General features: G+C 43.7%; 1 protein-coding gene across 1 annotated transcript in view; it reads right to left on the reverse strand.

The window, feature by feature from the left end:
* LOC126263555 (breast cancer anti-estrogen resistance protein 3 homolog) overlaps positions 1–24,721 on the reverse strand; it is a 1,210,178-nt gene that overhangs the window by 882,397 nt on the left and 303,060 nt on the right. The window lies entirely within an intron of this gene.

Raw genomic sequence — 24,721 nt, forward strand, 5'->3', positions numbered from 1 at the left:
CAGCGCTTAGCGCGCCGTCAGCGCGGACGCCGGAAGGGACGAACCGGAGCGGCGCCGGAAGCGGCCGGGTGACGACATCGGCGCAGACCGGCCACTCCCACTCCCACCCCCACTACCACGCTGCGCTGCTGCGCGCCGGTGCTGTTTCCCAAAACAAGGAGCACCGGCAGCTACCTGGAGGAATGGCGCTCCAGACGGACAAGTGACACTCTGGACGGCGCAGCTGTCCTATTCTCAGTTCTAATATAGCATGGTACTGGGGAAGGGGAAGGGGGGGAGGGGGTGGCTTATAATTAAAGGACAGCTACTTTTGGCTACTGTCGGCTGTAAGCACCGCATGGCAGCGATACTTGGTGGATATGCTAATGCATTAATGCAGGAGCGATATACACTACTGGCCATTAAAATTGCAACACCAAGAAGAAATGCAGATGATAAACGGATATTCATTGGACAAATATATTATACTAGAACTGACATGTGATTACATTTTCACGCAATTTGGGTGCATACATCCTGAGAAATCAGTCCACAGAACAACCACCTCTGGCCGTAATAATACGACAGAGCTTGGATGGCGTGTACAGGTACAGCTGCCCATGCAGCTTCAACACGATACCACAGTCCATCAAGAGTAGTGTCTGGCCTATTGTGACGAGCCAGTTGCTCGGCCACCATTCACCAGACGTTTTCAGTTGGTGAGAGATCTGGAGAATGTGCTGGTCAGGGCAACAGTCGAACATTTTCTGTATCCAGAAAGGCCCGTACAGGACCTGCAACATGCGGTCGTGCATTATCCTGCTGAAATGTAGAGTCTCGCAGGGATCGAATGAAGAGTAGAGCCACGGGTCGTAACACATCTGAAATGTAACGTCCACTGTTCAAAGTGCCGTCAATGCGAACAAGAGGTGGCCGAGACGTGTAACCAATGGCACCCCATACCATCACGCCGGGTGATACGCCAGTATGACAATGATGAATGCACGCTTCCAATGTGCGTTCACCGCGATGTCGCCAAACACGGATGTGACTATCATGATGCTGTAAACAGAACCTGGATTCAACAGAAAAAATGAGATTTTGCCATTCTTGCACCCAGGTTCGTCGTTGAGTACGCCATCGCAGGCGCTCCTGTCTGTGATGCAGCATCAAGGGTATCCGCAGCCATGGTCTCCGAGCTGATGCACCATGCTGCTGCAAACGTCGTCGAACTGTTCGTGCAGATTGTTGTTATCTTTCAAACGTCCCCATCTGTTGACCCAGGGATCGAGACGTGGCTGCACGATCCGTTACAGCCATGCGGATAAGATGCCTGTCATCTCGACTGCTAGTGATACGAGGCCATTGGGATCCAGCACGGCGTTCCGTATTACCCTCCTGAAGCCACCGATTCCATATTCTGCTAACAGTCATTCGATCTCGACCACGAGAAACAATGTCGTGATACGATAAACCGCATTCGCGATAGGCTACAATCCGACCTTAATCAAAGTCGGAAACGTGATGGTACGCATTTCTCCTCCTTACACGAGGCATCACAACAATGTTTCACCAGGCAACACTCGTCAACTGCTGTCTGTGTATGAGAAATCAGCTGGAAACTTTCCTCATGTCAGCACGTTGTAGGTGTCGCCACCGGCTCCAATCTTGTGTGAATTCTCTGAAAAGCTGATCATTTGCATATCAGAGCATCTTCTTCCTGTTGGTTAAATTTCGCGTCTGTAGTAGCACTTCGTGGTGTAGCAATTTTAATGGCCAGTTGGAAAAAAATTAGTTCCAGTTTTGGCCAACACATGCATATCTGGCGCTGTACGGCATCTCGTCGATATCTCCAGTGCTCATGCAGAACAAATACTGTAAGTTGTAGTTAGTAACAAAATCAAAATTATGTCTTTCCCACCCATTTGAACTTTTCTTCCCACATCCCATTCCTAATCCGTACATATGCAAACGTTTCTATATGTCTTTGTTGCGTTCACAGATTTACACCTGGTGGCCAAAGTTGGAACTAATTTTTTTTCGGCGTAAATCGGTTCCTAATTAACACATTAGAATATCCATCAAGTTTTACTGCAATACTATAATTACAGCCCACACTGTACCTATATGCATAGCTGCACTTTAATTACAACCACCCAGTATTACAAACATAATATCTGAAATGTTCACATTGTCTACTGTTTACAAAGCAGATGTCCATCTAGTCTCAAGAGTATTAGGAAAGTGTTTGGGAACAGTATCAAACAACTATCAGGAGATATTGCACGTATACTAAGAAAGATGGCGCGATCTGTCACAGGTTTATTTGACCGTCAGAAGTGCGTCACGATAATGTTGAAAAACCTTAATTCACAAAGTCTTGAAGATATCCCGTGACAGCCTACACACAAAATTTCAATCACCAGCATTAAGTGAAGATTCTAGAGATTTTCTTCATCCCCCCTCCTGCGTATCACTCCCGTACAGACCATGAAGATAACGTTAGACTAATTTTAGAACGCAAAGGGATATTTAAACAGTGATTCTTCTCGGGCTCCGCACGCGATTAGAACGGGAAGAAACGCTCTCATGAGGTACCATGCTAACCACCCATTGCCAAATATTTTTGCAGTGGTTTGCAAATTATGTACGTACACTCTAAGACAAAAATAAAAAAAAAATAAAAAAGAAACGGTACACCACGAAGGAGTTATGCAGATGGTCGCAAATTGATATTCATACAGGTATCAATGCAAAACCGTAAACTTTGGCGGTCGAACCTCCGCCGGGAGTAGCCGCACAGTCCATGACTGCAGCGCCCTCGACTGCTCGGCTAATCCCGCGCGGCTGGCACAATGAATACCAGGGCAATGTCAGGTTTGTGAGCTAGTATCCGTGCTACACTTTGACTACCAGTGGCGCCATGTCACCAATCGCGTGTAACGCATTGTCTTCCAGATCACGATTTCTTTCATAATTCACATTTCCAGTATCTGCGATTCTAACGTGCCAGAATCCGGTTTTTCGCGTGCTCCTATGTACAGATGCAAAAGCACGCTGATGCGACTCCCATCGCTGCGGTAACAACGCAGCATAGCGTCTCTCACCGTATTCACTAAACGAACACGAGGTGTATGTCAGGCGACTCTCCATCAGTAAAGCTGTTCGCACGGCACAGTACCACTAACACTTTCCCAACTAATACTGAAGAAAAAACAAACCCGAGACAGAACGGAGCAGTGCCGACAGCAAGCTTGAGGCAAAGAGTAAAGTGGGCAACACTGTTATCCCTAGCAAGTACCGTGAGTGATGGATCAAGTATGGTTCCACATTAGACACACATGTGTACACATATGCAGACATTTGCCCTGTGTGCAGACATATTTGGTGGAACACTGACAGAAAGAAAATGAAGGGAGAAATCAAACGAAATACATTTCTTCTGTAAGACCTTGTACACACCAGAATACAATGTCGAACGGTTATCGTATTTAGGCAGTTTCCACAGGCAACCGAGCAATCTTGTATTTACATCTACATGGATACTCTGCAAATCACATTCAAGTGCCTGGCAGAGGGTTCATCGAACCACCTTCTCAATTCCCTATTATTCCAGTCTCGTATAGCGCGCGGAAAGAACGAACAGCTATATCTTTCCGTACGAGCTCTGATTTCCCTTATCTCATCATGGTGATCGTTCCTCCCTATGCAGGTCCGTCTCAACGAAATATTTTCGCATTTGGAAAAGAATATTGGTGATTAGAATTTCGTGAGGAGATTCCGTCGCAACGAAAAACACCTTTCTTTTAATGATTTCCAGCCCAAATCCTGTATCATTTCTGTGACACTCTCTCCCATATTTCGCGATAATACAAAACGTGTTGCCTTTCTTTGAACTGTTTCGATGTACTCCGTCAGTCCTAGCTGGTAAGGATCCCACACCGCGCAGCAGTATTCTAAAAGAGGACGGACAAGCGTAGTTTAGGCAGTCTCCATACTAGGTCTGTTACATTTTCTCCGTGTCCTGCCAATAAAACGCAGTCTTTGATTAGCCTTCCCCACAACATTTTCTAAGTGTCCCTTCTAATTTAAAGTGTTCGTAATTGTAAGTCCTAAGTATTTAGTTGAATTTGCGGCTTTTAGATTAGACTGATTTATCGTGTAACAGAAGTTTAACGAGTTCCTTTTAGCACTAATGTGGATGACCTCACACTTTTCGTTATTTATCGTCAATTGCCAATTTTTGTACCATACAGATATCTTTTCTAAATCGTTTTCAGTTTGTTTTGATCTTCTGATGACTTTATTAGTCGATAAACGACAGCGTCATCTGCAAACAACCGAAGACGGCTGCTCAGACTGTCTCCCAACTCGTTTATATAGATAAGGAACAGCAAAGGGCGTATGACACTAGCTTGGGGAACGCCAGAAATCACTTTTGTTTTACTCGATGACTTTCCGTCAATTACTAGGAACTGTGACCTCTCTGACAGGAAAATCACAAATCCAGACACATAACTGAGACGATATTCCATAAGCACGCAATTTCACTATGAGCCGCTTGTGTGGTACAGTGTCAAAAGCCTTCCCGAAATCCACAAATACGGAATCGATCTGAAATCCCTTGTCAATAGCACTCAACACTTTATGTGAATAAAGAGCTAGTTGTGTTTCACAGGAACGATGTTTTCTAAACCCATGTTGACTGTGTGCCAATAGACCGCTTTCTTCGACGTAATTCATAATGTTCGAACACAATATATGTTCTAAAATCCTGCTGCATATCGACGTTAACGACATGGGCCTGTAATTTAGTGGATTACTCATACTACCTTTCTTGAATATTTGTGTGACCTGTGCAACTTTCCAGTCTTTGGGTACGGATCTTTCGTCGAGCGAACGGTTGTATATGATTGTTAAGTATGGAGCTAATGCATCAGCATACTCCGAAAGAACCTAATTGGTACACAGTCTGGACCAGAGGACTTGCTTTTGTTATATATAGATAACTGAGAGACTTTTCTTGTCTGTGGACCCACTTTTGCAACAATTCGCAGAACTTCGTACTCGCGTTTGAAATGGGAGACATGGGACAATTCCTAGACAATACTGCGCAACACTTCATAGTGTGGACGTGTTGGCAGATATAGCCTGCAGTTATTCTCTTTGCACCATGGGAAGCGCTTATTGTTAAACATCACTTATCGCGATATGGCCAACGGAGAAAGTGTTGCGGCTGACTGAAGACTTTCACGCAACATCATCTCTGAAGTTACTAGTCTCCGTATACAATCATCACCCACCTCAAACCGCTAAGGATAGAAACGGGAAATTCGGAGAGAGTGATGATATCTCATATTGCAGGCGTCGTATAAGAAGAAATTCCTAAGAGGGTAAAATAGGGCATGAAACTTTTTATGAAAATATTTTGTTATATTAAAATATATCTATGAAAACCGGTATTTAGCTTCTAAAGAAATGTGTCAGGGGATGATAGCTTTAATGGAAATATCACCGCAAAAGCTCAATATCAGGATAAACAAAGACCTCCGACTCCAGCTAACAGAATCGCTATTTAATCAGAAGCACATTCAGAAAAGAACATGCCTCTAAGGTCTCAATTACCGTCATACGTTTAGAAAATGTTAAAATTTGTGATCAACATGAAAATTCCATTAAATAAAAAAATACAGACTTCGCGAGCGAAGCAGTGGGCACTAATCTAGTTCCGAATACAAAAATCGCAACAAGAAGTTCGTTATCGAAGAGCTAGCAATATATATATATATATATATATATATATATATATATATATATATATAATCAGTTATCAGTGAGGGATGTTGAGAAAAACACTATCTTCTACTTCGAAAGCAGAAAGTAAATTACAACAAGTAGCGTTCGAAGCAACTACAGCCATACTAGCAAATGTCGCGGAACGAGGCATCCATGTGTGTACACGAGATACAGTATCTAGATTTTCTGTATACAATGTCTAGCTCCATGTCTATAGACAATCGCTCTACGATGTCTACAGACAATCACTCGATTTTGTATACAAGTATCTGCCTACGTTAACGAGCCACCAGAGACCACGGATTCCTTACACGAAAATACTCGGTAAATACACCTAAACTATCTCCGATAGTTTGTCGGTAGGTTCTTATCCTGTGAATGGCATCTATGTATTCCACGTGTACAGCCACATTTGATGATGGGACAGGACGCGATAGAGATATCCTTTATGTGGGCGTCATCGATGATTCCCTGATAGATATGATGTTTGTTTCTTACACGAGGTGTTTGGCCAGTTTAGGAAGAACACCATCTAGGATTACTAACGAGTGCTAATCACTGTACGAAATGTATTAAGAAAGGTTTGTAATACAAACCACTACATTTTTATCGCAATTACAGCACCTCTTCATTAATGAAAACTGTACACTGACACGTCCCAGGGAAGTGTGTTGGGATACTTGATTTCCATGCTGTAAATTAATGAGCTACCACACATTCTGGATGGCAACCTCAGACATTTTGCAGAAGATTCAGATATCTATAACGATGTACTGTCTAAAAAAATTGTAGAAATTATCAGTCAGATTTGAAAGTGGTGCACTGTTCGGAAACGCTTGAGACGGTACGTTATGAAAATTTTTGATTAACAAAGTTATGCATTAAGCGTGACTGAAATATTTTGTGTTATGTTATAAACCGTTCTTAGCACGGTTCATACCTGTGATTAGCATTCGTTAGTCATCCTAAGCTGTATTCTGTCCTAAACTATGACCAAACATCTCTTACAAGAAACATAGATCGTTTCTGGCAGGCGATCAGCGGTGACGTTTTTATGAACAGTCTACAATCAGAACTTAACATTCTAATTGCAACTGCTGGTTCAGAAACTGCATGACTGTCTTCATATGTGGGAGAGTTTGTGTTAGTTCGTATATCGTCAATGGCGAATGGCAGCTCAGCAAAATAATTCCTTAGTGTTTTTAGAGAAGCTGTTACTCTTCTTGGAGTTATAAGCTGGGATCAGAACCTGCATCTAAATTAGGCCACAGTGCACCTGCAGGATTAACCAAAGTTTGATTTGAACACTGTAGTGCTTTACTGTAGGCACTGTCGTAATGGACATTCATTCGAACTGACCCATGGTTTGACGTGGACTCTGAGCCACGGTCTACTCGCAATATTCTCATATTAACTAATCACTGCCAGAGATCAAAGAGGCGGCAAGTGACCAAAAAAAGAAATCCTAATGACAACTGAGCATTCAACCCCGAACCTCTGGATTTGTAGCGTTGGTCCTCTCTTAGCTACAATATGTAGGATTACGTATATGTTTCAGTATTGCCATCTACTTTGAACGAAAGGAAATTTATTTATTGGTGGTGAATAGCGAAACCGTTAGTTGAGCTGGAAAATCTCACTGGTGAGTAGCGTAGTTACTTGAAATATCCCAGCTCTCAAACAGGCCATACTGTGAAGAAATCCATAACAAGTTCAAAAATGTTGAGTTGTTCAGTGTTAATAAGAGTGTTCCAAAATACGAAGCTTCTGTTATTAATTTTCTGTTTGCCATATTTAGCTGGCAAACAATTTTGTTTTGATTCTTCTTTTTTATTTGTTCCGTTCTTTTTCCTCATACTGTAATTCTTCTCGGAACTGGTCTCGAAGTTAGGCACAACGGCAGAATCAAAACCTACAAAAACGTTAGACTGCTTGTCTGAGGTGATTCTAATGTAAAGTCTTATAACTGCTCTGCCGTTCCAAATATTACATCATTTCCAATGATTGCAGATGTAAATCTATGAAACTATGGCGACTGCTCTGAATGCAAACAGAAGAAAAGTAATTTACAGTAGAGTAAATTTCCTATCGAAGCGATGTGTACCTGTGCCACGTACCTATATTCAATGAAACGACGAGAGAGTGCACTTGATGAGTAATGAAGGAAGCGTGGTCCTGAAAATCGTGTAATTTTTCTGGAATACAATTATGCTCTACTGTCACATACGTAATCCACGTGAATCGTATTTAAATCTGACGCAGAGTTTTATTTGGTGCATCAGTTCCATTGCCAATTTGATCTCAGAGCTCTGACAAAGCCGATTCAATTTCTGACATATCCGCTACATCACGCTGATAGCTTATGACTGCGTGAATAACGACATCGGCAAAGCTTTCATATCTCGTAGTAACGAAGTCCACTGCAACATGATATCGAACTGGTCTTAAGCTGTGAACATTCTGCTGCTAGAAAGGACTCTCCGACGTCGTCATTTTATGATGTGGTGCAAAACTGGGCGTCTTAGTTACGAATGTAACAATGAAGCAGTTAGGCCTGTCAAAGGAATTCTTATGCGAAAGATGGTAACAAGTGCTTGTAATATGATGTATTTACTTCTTTATTCGTGTGCCTGACGGCCAGGCACAAGTTATTCTAGATGACACTATCTCGGCGACATGCTTGATTAATATCCTAAGGATAACTTTTTGTTTCTGGTATAGTGATAACGATGTGAAGTACGAGGTCTGTTCAAAAAATTCCGTAACTCGGTCCACGAAATGTTTCTACGCTTATCTTTTACTCATTGAGCATTATCTCCTTCGAAATGTTCTCCTCCACAATTGACACATCGCTCCCATCGCCATTTCCACTTTCGGAAGTAGTCTTGGTACGCCTCTTTCTGGATCGCGCGAAACGCCGTCTGGGAATTTTCTTTTATCTCGTCTATCGTTGCAAATCATCGTCCTTTTAACGGGGTTTTCAACTTCGGAAAGAAAAGGTCCGCAGGGACCCGGTCTGGAGAGTACGGAGGAAGAGGCAGCGCCGTGATTTTGTTTTTGGTGCAATAGTCGCGCTCCAAGAGGAATGAATGTGCGGGTGCGTTGGGCGAACTTGGCGGCAACACGATGCATTCAAAGATGCTGTGTCAGTATTTCACGACATGATCCAGCTGAAATGTTACATTCTTCTGCAATCTCTCTGACAGTCTTTGACTGGCACGCACAATTTCGTTGACGTTCCTTGTAACCTCCCTCCTACTAATCGGCCAATCCTGCTTCCGATATAAAATATGACCGTGGATCGCGTGTATGCCTAATGGATTTTTTCTAATTCGATAAGGCTATCTTTCCCGAAGAAGTGATACCGATAAGTAGGAGCAAAGTGTACAACCGACCCTTCTGATTGGAAACTTACTAAAAATAAAAAGTAATTAAACCGAACAAGGCTATAAATTGGAAAATGAAAGTTATTTTGCGCATTCACTGACGAACAACACTGGACAGAAAAGGGATAGCACTGATCATGAATACTAAAGTTACAATAATCAATGAAAACGAAATAATTAACGGTCGCCAGCCCACTAGGGCAATTTACATCCAAAATCCTGTACAAGACGATGGGAAAGAAAAACATGCATTATTAAACACTGACGTGGCAACTGAAGCTTGTCACGCTTTTTGACACTAATTTCAAGTGAGTATGTAATGATAAAGAAAACTGAGAAGTCACTCTTACGTTATGTTTGGCATTAAATTTTGAAAAAGGCAATCGAGTAATGATTTGAAAATATGCAATTAAACTGTATGTTAGTACTGAACTTCGTTACGTGAACAATGACTTTCAATGACCTCAGCATAACATCATCAAAGAAATTTAGAAAAAAAGCAAGCACTTTTTACTTTGCAGTACTTATTTTGCAAATTTGATTTCATATTATTGTCTGAACAACTTTGGCTTTTTTACTGACTTGAACAGAATTAAATACTAGAATGCGTACCAAACCAAACAGCCATGTGCCCCAAGCTATATGTAAAATAAATAAAAGTTCCGCACTCTTAATTTGTGCATTTCTTTTGATTTGGATTTTTCCAATGATTGATTCTCAAACTTGAAAAATGAAATTGCTTTACTTTAGTCATATACTGAAGCCTCTGTTGTACAACAATTAATTGAAGGTAGACTGATGGTAAATTTCTTAAAAGAGAATTTATTCATTAATAAACTGGCTGTAACTATTCAATTTGGTCTTATGACATTTAGCATATTAGGAGAAAAAGGAACAAGCATCCTGCTTGGTAACAATGTCTGGAGACAATGAGGACACAATCGCCCTGAGTTTAACTAATTATAATTTAAATAAATCTTATCAATCAAATCACATTCAGTTGTGCTGCTGGGGTAACCATTAATACTTTCTACCATTGAACAGTCTTACTTCAGTGCTGTGCATACGACGAAACTCAGAGCCGACGACGAATCTGTGTTGCTGGAACTGCTGCTGTTGTTGAAGACGGTAGCATATTGTGGAGCCACGGCTAATTACAGGAACGGGCAATCGTAATTAATACAGCCTCTTCCGCCCGTCCACTGTCCGTACTCCTGCTCTAGACATCTGGCCGGTGCGCGTACATGATGCCGCCGAAAATGGTACTCTCTACTGCGAGAGCGTTTACATCACACTTCCGCACACTACACGCGCTGGAAACCGTCTACCGCTCTCTTCGCGCGCTCTGCGCAACAACTCCCTACCCAAAGATTTTACAACACACGAGCACTGCTATTATCTTTGCTAGTCGATACAAATAACAATTCCTTCGGCTGTTCCCCAGAGCTTATAAGTTTCTCAGTAAAACACAGATAAATACAATGAAACATCAACAGACTTTTGCCTAAATGTACACATAGAGTGAAGCAATGCCCTCACTTATTAAAAGAAAGCATTTAAATTACAAAAATTTACATACAATTCAAAAAAAAGTTATATATCGGTAGCAGGTGCCATGCATCCTGCATTTTCGGTGTTACATCCTGACATGAGCGTCGTCGGCAGGCGTCGTAGGAGTCGAAGAGCGTCCTGATCGAGAGTCATCTTTAACTTCCGTCCGACCGTTTTTAAACAGTGTGCACCATTCGTAACAGCGAGTGCGACTTAAGCTCTCATCACCGTAGGCTTCCTGCAACATTTGGTGTGTCTCTGTAAAGGTTTTCTTGAGTTTCACGTAACATTCAATGCAGACGCGTTGCTCCTTTAACGCTGCCATCTTGAAATTCGCAACCTGTGCGACACAACATTCTACTAAATACATCACTGAACAATAACTGCCAGACATACAATGAAACTTCCGGCAGTTGCACACTAAATACAGGCTTGTGCACGGATGCCAGCCGCATTTCTCTCCAGCACACCATTGGCGCGAAATTACGAATGTTCCGGAATTTTTTGAACAAACCTTATATAATGCAGTGCATGTGATGTAGATGTAGATGTACATGTGATGTCGTTGTTAACGATGGTGATGATGACAGAAAAGGGGAAGGATATTCGAAAACTTCACATAATTTGGCTAAAAGATAGCACTGTTGATTGGTAATTTCGGTTCCTACATTAGTTATATGTTCCTAGCGGTTTTTCTCACAAAACGAAATCTTTTACTCGGTATATTTAAAATAAAATACTCAATTTAGTTCCAAGGAATCCTCATTTAGTTTCACTTGGCTGACAAAGACATTAAAATAACTATCTTTATAAGGTTACAGTTTAAAGTTCGCCAGCATTTTAATACATTCACTTTTTAGTGTGTGTAAAAAAACGAAACACTGTAGACGAAATCCATTTTGGAATAATACTATTTTCCAATACCCGGTAGCTGAATGGTCAGCGTGATGGATTGCCGTCCTAAGGGGCCCGGGTTCCATTCCCGGCTGGGTCGGGGATTTTCTCCGCTCAGGGACTGGGTGTTGTGTTGTCTTTATTATTATTTCATCCCCATCCGGCGCACAGGTCGCCCCATGTGTCGTCGAATGTAATAAGACCTGCACCAAGGCGGCCAGACCTGCCCTGTAAGGGGTCTCCTTGCCAATGGCGCCAAACGCTCATTTCCATTTTATGCAACCTCCATCAGATATGATTGCTTTCCAGATAGACTATGGAGCTTCAAAAGTGATATTCAGAGACTGAAGAAGTAGATTCGCTCCGAAATAATGTATGGTTTCCAGTCAACCGCTTTTACGGAGTGAACGAACATTTTACCAATAAAATATGCTGACGCTCGAGTTTGGTGTTGGCCACTGAATGCTTTGTGTCACCATTATTTATTTGACTTAATTATTGTTTGTGATTTAAAGATTAGATGGTACTGACATCAGTCCAGTTGCTGTGCATTTCCAAATTTACGGGATATTATATCTAGTGGGGAATTTATCCGGCCCGGTATCGATTCGTAGAGAGTAATATCGTAATAATGTAGTAGTAAGCAATTCAACAGCAGCTGAAGGACGGTTGTCATCAGAAGGACAGAATTTTAACATAACAGCTTCTCGTGCCCTAATTTGAAATATGAAACTTGGTGGAGAGACCTTATTTTTCATACGCACTAAAATTCTTAGAATGAGATCTCACAGCAGATGAAATAACTGTACGTTATCTCTACCGTGTTTCCAGAGAAATAAATTCTTAGCCTCACAAACTGTTAAATTTCTAGTCAGTTTTACAAATTTTTACCAGCAGCGCTAACGAAACTAAACTGTCACGTATATGGTTAATGTGATACCACGTCAAACGTCTGCACGTGGAAGGAAGAACCAAACTACTGTTATAATTGCTGGTTAATTAATTAGTTTTCAGAATGTGTGTTCAAGGTCTATTTTTTTTATTAGTTTACAGAGACACGATCAAATTGTACATTAACTGAGTGTCGTAGATGACGTTGAGAAGCTGCATAATTCAATTGCATAAGACCTCATACATTAAACGTACATAGCAAAAATTTTGTTCAAATGGCTCTGAGGACTATGGGACTTAACATCTGAGGTCATCAGTCCCCTAGACTTAACTACTTAACTACTTAAACCTAACTAAGCTAAGGACATCACACACATCCATGCCCGAGGCAGGATTCGAACCTGCGTCCGTAGCACTGAGCGCCTAGAACCGCTCGGCCACAGCGGCCGACCATACGTAGCACAGAAGGAAGGTATGTAGGTGTGTTTTATCAAAAAACCGTTTATAATTTATTTTATCTGTTTTCCCAAGAAATGATGAAACTTGCGTCCAGAAAAAATAAAGCTGCATGTCGCAAAAGAACTATTGCATTTCGCAGTTAATGTGTAGCATCTGCGTACTGGTTACCCTATATACTTAACAACACTAGCCGTGTGGCCGATGTGGCCGAGCGGCTCTAGGCGCTTCATTCTGGAACCGCGCGACCGCTACGGTCGCAGGTTCGAATCCTGCCTCGGGCATGGATGTGTGTGATGTCCTTAGGTTAGTTAGGTTTAAGTAGCTCTAAGTTCTAGGGGACTGATGACCTCAGATGTTAAGTCCCATAGTGCTCAGAGCCATTTGAACCATTTTACTGCACTAACACATAAAAACTAAACTCCGTCCGAACAGGTCATGAAGACCCAACGGTACCGACCGGCCGCCGTGTCATCCTCAGCCCACAGGCGTCGTCTATGCGGATATGGAGGGGCATGATGTCAGCACACCGCTTTCCCGGCCGTGTGTCGGTTTACGAGACCGGAGCCGCTACTTCTCAATCAAGTAGCTCATCAGTTTTGCCTCATAAGGGCTGAGTGCACCCCGCTAGCCAACAGCGCTCGGTAGACCGGATGGTCACCCATCCAAATGCTAGCCCAGCCCGACTGCGCTTAACTTCGGCGATGATGGAACCGGTGTTAGACTAACACATCTGGGAAAAAATATATGAGCGGAAACAGCTTCCTGATAGCAGCGACTATAGTGGCTACGTTATTTACGTATTCCGTTTGTCCTTACATTTCAACGGCAATCTTTCAATGTGGGAACGAACTGTCGCAGATTCGTTAATAGTGTTCTAGTTTTTACTTTGCTTTTGAGCTCAAGCAGAATAGATTCTCACATTAATAGAAATGGCCACTGCGAGAAGGGCGGTATCGATTAAACGTGTTAAGTGAGACATGTACCGCGGTATTTTACTCGTGACTGAATAATCACACCGTCTGCTAACGACCGCATCGTCCACAGGTCGCGTGCGGTACCTATTATCCCGGTTGCCTGTGAGCGTGACGATCGGTGACGAGAATTGGCGGTGCAGTGTTGCAACATGGTTCACGATGCTTGCGGACCGGAATTTCCGGATAAAGCGAGCGACTCAGCCTTCTCTGGAAGAGCCGCGCGTCGCTGCAGCCTTGTGATAACACGTGATGGATTGCAAGGCGCCGAGCAGCTCCCCGTGCCGACGATTACCCGGATGTGCGTCTTCTGACGCTCCGCCGCTGCAGAATGCAAACACAGGCAAGCGCTCCCTACTTTACAACACACTCCCATTTGTCACGCCTTCAAATGCAGGATTAACTCCAAACCGCATAGTTGTTACTTCCGGTTAATGTAGTGGCTCAATGTCTGACACTGCGGCGGGGCGGTTCTTACATCCATGGTTGGCTCTGAGCATTATGGGACTTAACATCTGTGGTCATCAGTCCCCTAGAACTTAGAACTACACTCCTGGAAATGGAAAAAAGAACACATTGACACCGGTGTGTCAGACCCACCATACTTGCTCCGGACACTGCGAGAGGGCTGTACAAGTAATGATCACACGCACGGCACAGCGGACACACCAGGAACCGCGGTGTTGGCCGTCGAATGGCGCTAGCTGCGCAGCATTTGTACACCGCCGCCGTCAGTGTCAGCCAGTTTGCCGTGGCATACGGAGCTCCATCGCAGTCTTTAACACTGGTAGCATGCCGCGACAGCGTGGACGTGAACCGTATGTGCAGTTGACGGACTTTGAGCGAGGGCGTATAGTGGGCATGCGGGAGGCCGGGTGGACGTACCGCCGAATTGCTCAACACGTGGGGCGTGAGGTCGCCACAGTACATCGATGTTGTCGCCAGTGGTCGGCGGAAGGTGCACGTGCCCGTCGACCTGGGACCGGACCGCAGCGACGCACGGATGCACGCCAAGACCGTAGGATCCTACGCAGTGCCGTAGGGGACCGCACCGCCACTTCCCAGCAAATTAGGGACACTGTTGCTCCTGGGGTATCGGCGAGGACCATTCACAACCGTCTCCATGAAGCTGGGCTACGGTCCCGCACACCGTTAGGCCGTCTTCCGCTCACGCCCCAACATCGTGCAGCCCGCCTCCAGTGGTGTCGCGACAGGCGTGAATGGAGGGACGAATGGAGACGTGTCGTCTTCAGCGATGAGAGTCGCTTCTGCCTTGGTGCCAATGATGGTCGTATGCGTGTTTGGCGCCGTGCAGGTGAGCGCCACAATCAGGACTTCATACGACCGAGGCACACAGGGCCAACACCCGGCATCATGGTGTGGGGAGCGATCTCCTACACTGGCCGTACACCACTGGTGATCGTCGAGGGGACACTGAATAGTGCACGGTACATCCAAACCGTCATCGAACCCATCGTTCTACCATTCCTAGACCGGCAAGGGAACTTGCTGTTCCAACAGGACAATGCACGTTCGCATGTATCCCGTGCCACCCAACGTGCTCTAGAAGGTGTAAGTCAACTACCCTGGCCAGCAAGATCTCCGGATCTGTCCCCCATTGAGCATGTTTGGGACTGGATGAAGCGTCGTCTCACGCGGTCTGCACGTCCAGCACGAACGCTGGTCCAACTGAGGCGCCAGGTGGAAATGGCATGGCAAGCCGTTCCACAGGACTACATCCAGCATCTCTACGATCGTCTCCATGGGAGAATAGCAGCCTGCATTGCTGCGAAAGGTGGATATACACTGTACTAGTGCCGACATTGTGCATGCTCTGTTGCCTGTGTCTATGTGCCTGTGGTTCTGTCAGTGTGATCATGTGATGTATCTGACCCCAGGAATGTGTCAATAAAGTTTCCCCTTCCTGGGACAATAAATTCACGGTGTTCTTATTTCAATTTCCGGGAGTGTAGTTAAACCTAACTAACCTAAGGACATAACACAACACCCAGTCATCATCTTACATCCATGAGCCATTGTCTGTGTCTCTATCTCTTTCTCAACTATTAATAAGCAGATAATTTTGGTTATGCTATCTTTTGCTTGTGTAATAATATTAGAAATTTTATAGCTTTCAAAAAAATGGTTCAAATGGCTCTGAGCACTATGGGACTCAACTGCTGAGGTCATTAGTCCCCTAGAACTTAGAACTAGTTAAACCTAACTAACCTAAGGACATCACAAACATCCATGCCCGAGGCAGGATTCGAACCTGCGACCGTAGCGGTCTTGCGGCTCCAGACTGCAGCGCCTTTAACCGCACGGCCACTTCGGCCGGCTATAGCTTTCATGCAGTATTCGCAGTCACCCATATAGGACTTCCTATCCTGCGGTCAAAATACTGACATATCTGATCGCCTTTACAAAAGGTATCAGCTTTCGTCTATTCATTACTGGTCTGTTACAATTACCATTCGCGTGAGCATGACATAACTTGGCTTTGTTTATTCATAATCAGTACTGGAGTTCTCATTTCTCTTGGTTCCATTTAACGACTATTTTACGGCACGAAATGTACACTCTTTGTAACGCCACGCACTGTGCTTCGTCTTATGCAATGGTTTCAGCTCCACGGTAAGTACTGATGTTGTACTCTATCGCTGAATGCAGTTCCGTTTTCAGTAACGACTTAATATCAATCCAGTACACCGATAATTATTAGTGTTTAAAAATTCATTTTCTTGGCTACTTCGAGACTGAGGTTATACAACTGGCAAAGACATTAACGAATCTTTCTCTATAAGATGGGATTCGTTACGTGAAGCATCCATTAGCTTCGCAGGATTCCATGATAATATCAATTAATTTGTTTCCTTCAGTAGCACATCACTGAACTTTAGGTTGAGCTCCCAATAATTCAAATATTTGTCGCTAACTTTTTCTCGTCAGATAGCTTTATCGTAACGTTTGCCTGGAAAATGGCCTTGAATCAATTTAAAAGTTATTTCAAAATTCCTGTTGAGCATTTAAACAAAATTACAATACCACGCAAAAAAAGTAAAATTGGTCAGCCAATATCTCGCAACACCTCCCCTAGTCTTGATAAGTGCCTCAATTACGCGAGGGAGAGAGTCTACAAGTTTTTTCATGTATGCCACATCCGTCTGAAGCTTCGCATTGAAGAGTAGATGCTGTAGAGATATCAAATTGCGTCGTTTACTTTTATGACCAGTGCTGTACCCCCTCTAATGTGGTTGGCGCCTGTGTAATGCAATTCAAATTTCAACCACAACCATAAGTGGGCACAAATAATAATAATAAAAAAACTAATGTAATGACGTGCACAGCAGGTGGACACTAACTGCTAACTGTTAAATAGTTCAATGAATTTTGCTATCTAAGCAGTAGAAAGCATACGCAAGAATGTAAAAGAAAACTGACGATGTGCTAGACGACTATCAAATCAAATGTTCAAATGTGTGTGAAATCTTATGGGACTTAACTGCTAAGGTCATCAGTCCATAAGCGTACACGCTACTTAACCTAAATTATCCTAAGGACAAACACACACACCCATGCCCGAGGGAGGACTCGAATCTCCGCCGGGACCAGCCGCACAGTCCATGACTGCAGCGCCTTCAACCGCTCGGCTAATCCCGCGCGGTAGAAGACTATCAGTTTGGCTTTTGGAGAGGTAAGGACGCCAGAAAGGCAGTTCTAAGACTTAGGAAAAAGCAAGACACGGTCATATAATTTGTCGACCAGGAAAAAGCATTCAATATAGTTCAAAACGTTCGAAATTCTGAGAAAAATAGGAGTAAGCTGTAGGAAAAGATGGATAATGTACAATCTTTTGGCCACCAAGAAAAAACTTTCAGCAGTGTGAGATGGTGCAAGGTGTTCGAAAATCTGAGAAAAATAGGAGTAAGCTATAGGGGAAGATCGATAATGTACAAATTGTAGAAGAACCAGGAAGGAACAATAAGAACTGAAGACCCTGATCGAAGTGCTTCGATTAAAATGGGTATAAGACTGGGGATGTAATCTTTCGGCCCTACATTTCAAAACACCAGATGTTTCAAAAAGAATATCGGGATTTTAAGGCTTTGTAACATTTATTACATCCAACTTACTGTTATAAATAATATATCAAATGGAAGAGCGTCTCATACAGTTTTGGTTGTTTACCTGTGTGCACGCGCATGCACTGTTTCCCATGTCTTCCGTCAGAAAGCGCCAGCGGCAAAGATGGCGACTAGCGAACAGAAAGATCTTTGTGTTTTACAGTTTGCAAGGACTGAACCTTTTGTTACAGTGCAATTTGCGATCCGTATTAAGTACCAGTGTAATAGTACATAGTGCAATGTGCGTTCTGTATTAAGTTCCAGTGTAATAGTACATGTTACGGCGTAAAATCAAGCGCCGGCGCGCCAGTGGGGAACGTTAGAATAGAGAGGGCGGTGACACGACATCAGCCAATTGCGCGCTGACCGACCGCTCTCCAGGACGACAACGCGACATTAGCGGCCTCTATGCGGAGAGGACTTAGGCGCCGCGCCGACTGGGCGCGGTCTAATTCTACAGAAGCTTCACGAATTGCATCCTGAGTAGAAGAGTCAACAGTATTAAATATTTCTTATTCCACTCTTTGATCACAATATCAATTCTTTCGACGATGACCGGTTCCAGTCAGTAATGAACATCCTCAGATCTTTTCCACACCCTGTCCTAAAGATCTGAGGATGGGCGTTACTGACTGAAACCGGTCATCGTCAAAAGAACTGATAATGTCACCAAAGACTGGAATAAAAATCATTTGACAGTATTGCATCACTGTTCGTATACTCGACAGTATTACTTCACTTGTATTAGGAATTTATATACTGAAGAGATCTCTTATTTGCATGTCGTCTTTTGCTTGCGACACTTCTGTGTTATTGTCAACGTTAAGTATTGTCATTGTTCATTTCGTAATAAAACTCATTAATACGATTTCTTTGAATGTTGACTAGCGATTGGAGAAGGCAGACTTCCTAGACCCCACATATTTGACGTCAAGGCAGGATTCAACACTACAGGACAGGTGATAATTACATCCGGAGATAGTATCATCAGTTTGTAGACACCAGTTGTCTTTGCAAAGGGAAAAGTGGGAGACGACCAACAGTGACTTAAGAACCATGTTGATCGAGAGTGAGAGTCTCTCAGTTCGGAAGGCTAGTCGTGAATTAGCAACCCCAGCGACGTCTGCGTGTAGACGTTTAAGGAGACGCTTATAACTACGTCCTTATCACTTGCAGCTGTTACAAGCTCTGAAGCCTACAGACTACAGTCTACGTGCCAGCTCTGCAAACGAAATGTTGTTGCACGACGATGAAGATTTTCTAGATCGTGTCGTCTTCAGCGATGAATCGACATTTCAGCTTTGTGGGTTCATAAATGATCATGTGTATGTGCATCTGTTAACAGGTGATCTACCCTACTTGAGAAACAGGATTGAAGTAGTTTCAACTATTACTCCACACCAAGGTTTGGGAACAACTCGCCTATCGGCTCTTTGTGTGCCGTGTGACGAATGGTGCTCACATTGAACACGTGCAAAAGCACTGACTTGCTGTTTTGTTTGATACCTTATTTATAGCCGGCCGAAGTGGCCCTGCGGTTAAAGGCGCTGCAGTCTGGAACCACAAGACCGCTACGGTCGCAGGTTCGAATCCTGCCTCGGGCATGGATGTTTGTGATGTCCTTAGGTTAGTTAGGTTTAACCAGTTCTAAGTTCTAGGGGACTAATGACCTCAGAAGTTGAGTCCCATAGTGCTCAGAGCCATTTGAACCATTTGAACCTTATTTATAATTGTAAATTGAGTGTAATAAATGCTACAAAGTCTTAAAACCTCGATATTCATTTTGAAACACCCGGTATTTATCGGAGAAACAATGACAGAATTAATACGGCGGTTCAAGCATAAGTTAAAAATTCTGAGTGAAAGGATATCAATAAGATTCGCTGATGGCAGTGCTATCCTCAGTGAAAGTGGAGAAGAATTAAGGATGTGTTGAATGGAATGAACAGTGTAATGAGTACAGAATATGGATTTAGAGAAAACGGTAGAAAGTTGAAAGTTAGGAGAACCAGCAGAAACGTGATTCACAATAAACGTAATAACATAATTAATGATCAAGAAGTAGATGAAGTTAGGGGATTCTGCTACCTAGTCAGCAAAATAACCCGTGACGGACGGAGCATGGGGGACATAATAAGAAGACTAGCACAAGCAAGGAGGGCGTTCCTGGCCAAAGGAAGTCTGCTAGTGACTGATATAGGCCTTCATTAGAGGAAGAAATTTCTGAGAATGCACACTGCCGGCCATTAAAATTGCTACAACACGAAGATGACGTGCTACAGAAGCGAAATCTAACCGACAGGAAGAAGATGCTGTGATATGCAAATGATTAGCTTTTCAGCGCATTCACAAAGGCTGGCGCCGATGGCGACACCTACAAAGTGCTGACAAGAGCAAAGTGTCCAACCGAATTCTCATACACAAACAGCAGTTGATCGGCGTTGCCTGGTGAAACGTTGTTGTGATGCATCGTGTAAGGAGGAGAAATGCGTACCATCACGTTTCCGACTTTGATAAAGGTCGGGTGGAGCCTATCGCGATTGCGGTTTATCGAATCGCGACATTGCTGCTCGCGTTGGTCGAGATCCAATGACTGTTAGCAGAATATGGAATCGGTGGGTTCAGGAGGGTAATACGGTACGCCGTCCTGGATCCCAACGACCTCGTATCACTAGCAGTCGAGATGACAAGCGTCTTATCCGCATGGCTGTAACGGATCGTGCAGCCACATCTCTATCCCTGAGTCAACAGATGGGGACGTTTGCAAGACAACAACCATCTGCACGAACAGTTCGACGACGTTTGCAGCAGCATGGACTATCAGCTCGGAGACCGTGGCTGCGGTTACCCTTGACGCTGTATCACAGGCAGGAGCGCCTGCGATGGTGTACTCGACGACGAACCTGGGTGCACGAATGGCGAAACGTAATTTTTTCGGATGAATCCAGGTTCTGTTTACAGCATCATGATGGTTGCATCCGTATTTGGCACCATCGCGGTGAACCCACATTGGAAGAATGTATTCGTCATCGCCATACTGGCGTAACACCCGGCGTGATGGTACGGGGTGCCATTGGTTACACATCTCTGTCACCTCTTGTTCGCATTGACGATACTTTGAACAGTGGACGTTACATTTCAGATGTGTTACGACCCGTGGCTCTACCCTTCATTCGATCCCTGCGAAACCCTACATTTTAGCAGGATAATGCACGACCCCATGTTGCAGGTCCTGTACGGGCCTTTCTGGACACAGAAAATGTTTGACTGCTGCCCTGGCCAGTACATTCTCCAGATCTCTCACCAATTGAAAACGTCTGGTCAATGGTGACCGAGCAGCTGGCTCGTCACAATACGCCAGTCACTACTCTTGATGAACTGTGGTATCGTGTTGAAGCTGCATGGGCAGCACCACCTAAGCTCTGCTTGACTCAATGCCCAGGCGTATCAAGGCCGTTATTACGGCCAGAGGTGGTTGTTCTGGGTACTGATTTCTCAGGATCTATGCACCCAAACTGCATGAAAATGTAATCACATGTCAGTTCTAGTATAATATATTTGTCCAGTGAATACCCGTTTATCATCTACGTTTCTTCTTGGTGTGGCAATTTTAATGGTCAGTAGTGTAAATCTGGAACGCAACATTGTATGGTAGTGAATCATGGACTGAGGAAAACCCGAAAGGAAGAGAATCAAAACGTTTGAAATGTGGTGCCACCGAAGTATGTTGAAAGTCAGCTGTATTGATAAGATAAGGAATGAGAAGACTCTCTGTAGACTCGGTGAAGAAGGGAACATCGAAAATGGTGAAGAGAAAAAGCGAGGTAGTGTGACAGGACATATGTTGAAACATGAGGAAATATCTTCCACGGTACTAGAGAGAGCTGTAGGGGAAGGCAGAAATTGGAACACATTCTGCAAATGACTGAGAGTAGGGGGACATAATCACAGTATCAAGCCCAGATGTGAGTGTATGAGTCGGGTGGTCGGTGGTGTGTTTTGTAGCAGTCGCGAGGAAGACTTCTCAGTCGGCGTGCAGATAGGTGGAGGGGGGGGGGGGGGGGGCTACGTGTGGTGGTCTGGCCTCACGGGATATTGCAAGTCACTTGTTTGTGGCCGCTACTTCCGCGCTCCGGCAAGGACATCCGGATAATTATAATTATAGCCTGCGCTCTAAGTGCATCGGCAACAGCACAGGAGCCAGTGTCCACGGTCCTCCCTCCGCCGTACGGAGGCGTGGCACGGAGACTAAAGGCAACGGGGAGGCGAGATCTCAGTGCCAAACTCGGCGTTCAGGAAATTTGCATCACATTTCCCAGTTAATAGTTGCCTCACACTTGAAGGTATTTCCAATCGCGCCAAATCCAGATGGTATCTCGAATGCGTCAGACGATATTATTTATGGGAATTCTCGATCAAATAATTTCCCCTGGAGATATGAGTAATAATTGTTCAAAAGGAAGGCGTCAGAATTGATAGAGCTTCTACCCATATTGCTGATAGCTTTCTGCCACAGAGAAAAAAGAAATACATTCCGCCTACAAATGGCGGAGTGAAAGTACCCAATGTTTCTTGTGTCTCCAGCTCAGAAATCTGAGACAAGTTTATTACTGATCTTGCACTCTATTAACGACAAAGCTAGCGTTACTGGTTGTTTATTCACAGTTTTCATAAAATACTCACTCACAGGAAATCTGTACGAGCCTAGAATTTGGGACCGTTAAGATACTAGCCCACTGTATCAAACGGCAGTTGCCTCGCAAGACGGAAGAAAATCAGACGGAAGTGTTTAAACATTTACTCATGAAACTCATAGTTTCCAGAGTGGAGGAGACCCAAGATCGCCATTTTTCACGATGTTTCGACTACAGAGGAAATAGTTAACACTAGCGAGCAAATGAGATATACACTCATCACACCTGAAGAAGACAGCTAGAGAAGCACGTGAAATATCATTGCAACTTAAAACATTACTTCGTAGCCGTCCGGAGTGGCCGAGCGGTTCTAGGCGCTACAATCTGGAAACGCGCGACCGCTTCGGTCTCAGGTTCGAATCCTGCCTGGGGCATGGATGTGTGTGATGTCCTTAGGTTAGATAGGTTTAAGTAGTTCTAAGTTCTAGGGCACTGATGACCTCAGAAGTTAAGTCCCATAGTGCTCAGAGCCATTTGAACCATTATTTCATATGGAAACTCGAAAAATCTGAAAATTAAATGTTAAGCTCTCTGCTTCACAGCTCGGAAAATGAGAAAACAAAGAAATGTTTGCGAGATTAATTACAATGGAGACGCAGTTTTTTTTATATTTTGATACCCGCTGATAAGAACGATTGGAATTTCAAAACGGAATGTTAATTTGTGTCGAAACAAGACATAGAGTTACTTTGAATGGGAGAGTGGTAAAAAATTGACTGCTTAGCATAAAATATTACGCAATATTGCTCGAGCATGCGAAACCTCTTTCACTATTCGAATCGATTTATTTCTCTGGAATGGGCACCACAACATTGATAATTTGAAAGGTCAACGTAATGTCCACCACTATTATGGGTTAAAATAAGTATTTTATTAAGAACTACTTTCAGTTTCGATTTGTAGCTCATTTTCCAGTCCACCTATAATCCAACAAAATATCAAAAGAGAACGAAGAATCAAATATAAAAATTTCTATAACCGACTGGAAGTGGCCTTTTACCAAATACAGAGTTAGGTTACTCACAGTCGCATGTGGATACATCCCGATACATAGTATACATCAAAAGCAGCACGCTAGATTACAAATTTACACTTGGCATGGCTGTCAACAGACACCACCTAAAACATAACAAGCACGCAATGTATAGTACGTGAAGAACAGAAATTATACACAAAAAAACCTGCAGTTGTTCTGCAACCTTCTATACATTCCATGCCTGTTATATTTTAGAATGTCCGTTGACGAATAAGTCATGTGAAAATGTGCACGCCGTGTGAATTTTGATACAGACTTACTAGGAGGAAGTGTCCACATCCATCTATACGTAACCTCCCTATGTATTTGATAAAACGAAGGGTACGTCCATTTCAGTTATAAAGACTTCTACATACATAAAAAAAAAAAAGTTTGCATCACCCCGGTTCCCAGAACTCCTGAAGATAGACGTTGACTGTGAGAGTTGTCACTAACCCGTCCGAAGATCTAAATAACCATGCATGGGCAGCGCCTATTTAGACGGAGGGGGTCCGACAGCCTATTAGTTCCAGTCATTCCACCAGGAAGGAGATACACGGCTCGTGTATGTAGTTTAACCATGCCTAGACGGTCCATATCGCGGTTCGATTACGTCCGCATTGTTATTTTGTGTCGCTGGTGGTGACGGAATACGTGAATGCCACTTCCGACCAATGTGCAACCATATCGGCACCATATTGGCGAGGCATTCGTCTTCATGGTTGACAATTCGCTCCCCCATCGTGCACGTCTTGTGAATGACTTCCTTCAGGATAACGACATCGCTCGACTAGTGGCCAGCATGTTCTCCAGACATGAACCCTATCGAACATGCCTGGGATAGATTGAAAAGAGCTGTTTATGGACGACGTGACCCACCAACCACTCTGAGGGATCTACGCCGAATTGCCGGTGAGGAGTGGAACAATCTGGACCAATAGTGCATAGATGAACTTGTGGA

The sequence above is a fragment of the Schistocerca nitens genome, chromosome 6 (genome assembly GCF_023898315.1).
Source record: "Schistocerca nitens isolate TAMUIC-IGC-003100 chromosome 6, iqSchNite1.1, whole genome shotgun sequence".
NCBI classification, from domain to species: Eukaryota; Metazoa; Arthropoda; class Insecta; order Orthoptera; family Acrididae; genus Schistocerca; species Schistocerca nitens.